Raw genomic sequence first — 4837 nt, 5'->3', positions numbered from 1 at the left:
TTTCTTTTAGCAATATGTCTGGGTTTAGAGAAGGAGTGAGCCAATTTCATCTCCAAAGCCAGCTTGATAATTTTGGGAATGTGGGCATAGTTTCTCTTACTACTTCCTGCTGGAGGGGGGCGCTGAATCTTATGGGGACACAAAGAAAATTTTAGGATTGTGGAGTAGTCCATTAGAGTGAACCTCTGAGACAGTTGCCTTGAAAGCATTCTGGATGTTGGATCATCTGGGCCATGGTGTCATTGGAGACCTTTCAGGTGGTCTTGGCTGATCAAACCTGATATATCTTAATCTGGAACAAATCTATAGCCTCTGGCTTTCTGTGGAAACAAAAGCAGAGACTCCTTTCCAAAGCAACATATCCTTATATCCAAATTTTGAAGTCAAGGTGCCTTTAAAATTTACATATTGGTTTAACTCAACAGCTTTTATGATCAAATCTTTTTCTGTGGTTAAAAATCCCAAAGACAAGACAAACCAGATTCTCTGTGTAATATCCATCTTTGTAAGACTGAAATGCCACTGTGGCTACTGGCTCCACCCACCTCAGTTTTCCAACATGGCGGTGGTACAGTTTACCTCCAGTTCTGGGTCTGGAGCCATGTGTACCATCAACTCTCAGAAGCAGTTCTATCAAAGCAGTGCATAGCCCAGAAAACTTTTTTTTTTTAACTAGCAAAGGCTAAATCCACCATACAACAGAGTAAAGTGCTGCTTGTAGACTCCTCATTCCCACCACACTGCAGGTCAGACGCACACGCCAGGAACCCACAATAGTAGCTCAAACCGGCAGGCTGCCGCTAACTTGAGAAAAACAATTAGGAAGCTGTTTTTAGCTCTATTTTAGAATCTTTTTTCTCAGGTTTTAGGTGGAAACTCTTGCAAACACGTTGGGCGTCATTTGTAGTTAGAGTTTTCCTGCCTGGCCCATAGTCAGGACAAATCTCTCTTACCTGCCAGTCCCATAGTCGCTCAGACCCAACCAAGAAAGCACACAGAAACTTATATTGCTTACAAACTGTATGGCCGTGGCAGGCTACTTGTTATCTACTTCTTCTATCTTAAATTAACCCATTTCTGTTAGTCTATACTTTGCCACATGGCTTGTGGCTTACCAGTGGCTTTACATGTTGCTTTCCATGGCAGCGGCTGGCTGTGTCTCCTCCAACCTTCTACTTCCCAGAATTCTCTACTCTCTTGTCCCGCCTATACTTCCTGCCTGGCCACTGGCCAATCAGAACTTTATTTACACAGAGCAATATCCACAGCACATGAATTATTAACCAAAAGCTGTGGAGCCCCCAACTGGATCAGGCCCTCTGGACAAGTGAGACAATTGAATAGCTTGAACTGTTTTGGAGGCACCCAGGCAGTGGGCCCCAGACCTGTCCTTAGTGCATGAGCTGGCTGTTTGGAACCTGGGTCTTATTCTGGGATGCTGCTCAGCCTGGAAAGAGGTGACTGTACCTGCCTGTACTGAATCTACCAGGTCTTGCTGAATCCCCAGGGGAGTCTTTACTCTGGAGGAGATGGGAATGGGAAGAGGGGATGGAAGGAAAGCAGGGGTGGGAGGGGGGAGGACAGGGGAACCCATGGCTGATATGTAAAATTAAAACACAATACACTATGAAAAAAAATATTTTTTTTTTAAAAAGGAAGTCTCCTGATTTAAGGTAAATTCCATAAGGAGACACCACCTAGCTCAGGTGGACATTAAGTAATAGCTTTATACAACTTAGCTCAGACCCTCCTTTCTTACAGTCTTACTAGCCTTATAGACCTCTAACTCTTTACCTAACCACTTCTAGGAATATTTAGATAACCTTCTGCACTGACAGCTATGCTCAGCCTGAACCCCAGTTAAAGCTTCCTGGTAATTATCATCATTGGCAGCATCTGGCCAGGTCCGTCCCCAGTTGGAGTAAAGTAACCTTATCACAGACACCTCTGTACTCTCTAAGAACAGACTTAGGCATCCAGGCTACCCGTTTGAGGAGGCCTGGCGGTTATGCCAATTAAGCTTTACCTCCTCCTTTCCCAAACTATGCCTCTAGTTCCAGATGTCCCTTTAACTATCACCAGATGCATCTAGCTGTACACAGGTTGCCTAACTACTGAGCACACTTTTCCCCACCCTGAAGAAAAACAGCAGATAGCTTGAACAGATATGAGCCACAGGGAAAAAACATGAAGGCAGTTTTATTTCCTCCCATTGACCTAGCAACTTACAGATTCTTAATATTTTCTACCAATCATGTTTGAGATTATAGTTGAACACATAAGATTCCTCAGCTTAGATATTACCCGAACTTAGCTTTTAATAAATTCATTCCCCATTGGTCACTTCCTTTTGGGGTTGCAAATGTTAATTAATGGTTACTACCTCTCTGTGATTCTTATCACCCCTCCTTTTGACCCTGGAATCCTGGCTTTGCACTGCTAAGGGCATACTGCTTGTAAGTGTATATATACTGGGATTCCCAGGGCACAGAGTGGAGAGGAGAAAAAAGAATGGAAGAACTAGATGGGTAAGAACTTGAGAGGAACAAACTGAGATGGGGAAGAACTAGACTGAAGGGCTAGAAGAGAGAACTAGAGGAATGAGATGGAAGATGAGGAAGAGCCAGATGGGGAAGTCCTAGCTGGGTAAGAACAAGCTGAAAAGGCCCTAGGTGAGGCAGAATTAAGACGAGAGAATTAAGATAGAACTTAGAGGGAGCAGTAGATAAGTATAGAGAGAAATCAGGCAAGAAAGGAGCTAGGCATGAGAACAGAACTGAAAGTGTATATATAGGATGTTATGCCAGAGGAATTAAAGCAAGTGAACTTGGTGTGCTGAGATTCTATTTCCCAAAAATACTCCTCGCCATTAGTAGTTCTCTCTCCTGAGCCCTTGGGGTGTATAATATTAAGGCTGGTCCCTCTAATAATATACAAGAAAATCTAACTCACCATTCCTCTAGAAATTGAATTTTATTTCTTCGCTTCCTCATCTCCCACTTGTCCTTAGTCACTAGATCCGGCTTTCCTTCTGCTCATTTACCAAACTGTTAGAAATGGGCCATCAGCAGCTCCTCCCATCCACTGAGCAGTCCTCTTCCATGAGACTTGGCACATTACAAAGCCTGCTGCTTCTCCTCCTCCTGACTGTTGGGAGACAGTGGCTCCTCCCTGTTGCCTGGTCCTGCTTCCTGTGTTTCCTGTGCTTCCTCCTTCATGTTTCCTTCCACACTCACCTCTCTCAAAATGGAACACTGCACCCACTTCCGTCTGGACTCCTCTTTGTCCTCTAGTTCCTCTTCCTTGGGGATATTCATTGTCCTGGGTTGTTGGGGGTGGGGGTATTTGTTTTGTGTTCTAGTCTGGTTTTGTTACCTGCTGCAAAGGTCTTCCAAAATGTACAACTCTATCCTAAAACATGTGAGTATGCATCCAACTAAATTTGTGCATCTGAGATTTAGGTGAACATAAACAAAACTTAAATCTTCATATTCCAACCCAAACCTGCTACTCATCTTCTTCCTCTTCAAATATATCCATAACTGATAATTTTATGAAACCAGAATATTAAAGTCATACCTCACTCCTCTGTGTCTCCTATTCTCAGCTATCAATTTTGATCAAAACGTCACCTCCTTTTGTCCAAGTTATCTCCTCTCCTGTGCATCACTAGCATGATCCTTGCATCAGACCCCTAGTAGTGCTCATATGGATTCTGAAGCTTCCTAATCTCTACTTCCCTTCATTTTCACACCTCTGTAAAAGCACACTTGTCTAAGTTTAATTTTATCATGTCCTGCTTCAAATTCATAGGGGATCTCCAAATGGTGTGGCACACTGAAAAACTGGACACACTTCTTATCCTTCCCTATATAAATATCCACTTAGACTATGCCTTTGCAGTTTCCTACTCAAGAGACTAGTCTATGTCCACATCACCTCATCTGAGCTGCCTGTAAGAGTGCTTTGGCCACTAAAATACACAAAGGCAAATGTGTGTGTGCTCATTGTTGGGCTTGGTTACTGCCTCCATCTGTCTTGCAAGATTGAAGTTGCCATGGGAAGCTGGGTTGTCTGTTATTGACGTATGACTCAATGAGAATGAGTAAGTTCACCTAGGACCATGGGAATCTCCCAATAGAACCCAGTCTTTGTGAAGCCACAAAGAAAGATTTACTTAGTTCAATTAACCTACTAAGTTTTAAGTTGGTTAATGGTTCAGCCACAACTACCAAATTAAATAACATTTAGAGGGATGCATGTGTAATATGGATTATTTTGTGATCTGAGTCCAGTTTTGTCTACCCCTACAGTTTCATACTTAGTTCTCCATGTATCACTATACATGACAGTTATGTGCACCTATATTTGCCCATATTTTCCATGCACCCATATGCCTATGACATTGCTGGCACACAAAGGTCTAGAAGTAATCAGTTCCAAGCTTTTCTTAGCCCCTTGTGCTTACTCCTTACTTCTCACCTGCAGAGCATTTCCCATGCAATATTTTAAGCACTGGTTCAATTAACTATTCTCTAATTTCCTGAGACAGGTACTGTAGATCTTTCTGTACTCTTTGACATGCTGCTCAATGTATAGTAAATGTTTATTACTACATATTGAATGAATGAATAGAATAACTACATAAAATATACTGTTTATACTTTTCAATTTTTGATAAATTTGAAGACAAATTTGCAGAGAAATCTATTGTTTTCTAAATTAGCTTTCAGGTTTCACATGATCTGGAACAAAAATAAATGATTAGAAGGAGCTCCAGCAGAGCACTGTCCCTAGAATATCTCTGTCCATGTCTTCTCATGCCAAAATATAGATG

Source organism: Onychomys torridus, chromosome 3 (assembly GCF_903995425.1).
Source record: "Onychomys torridus chromosome 3, mOncTor1.1, whole genome shotgun sequence".
Lineage (NCBI taxonomy): Eukaryota > Metazoa > Chordata > Mammalia > Rodentia > Cricetidae > Onychomys > Onychomys torridus.
Note: the sequence above shows the minus strand (reverse complement) of the source record.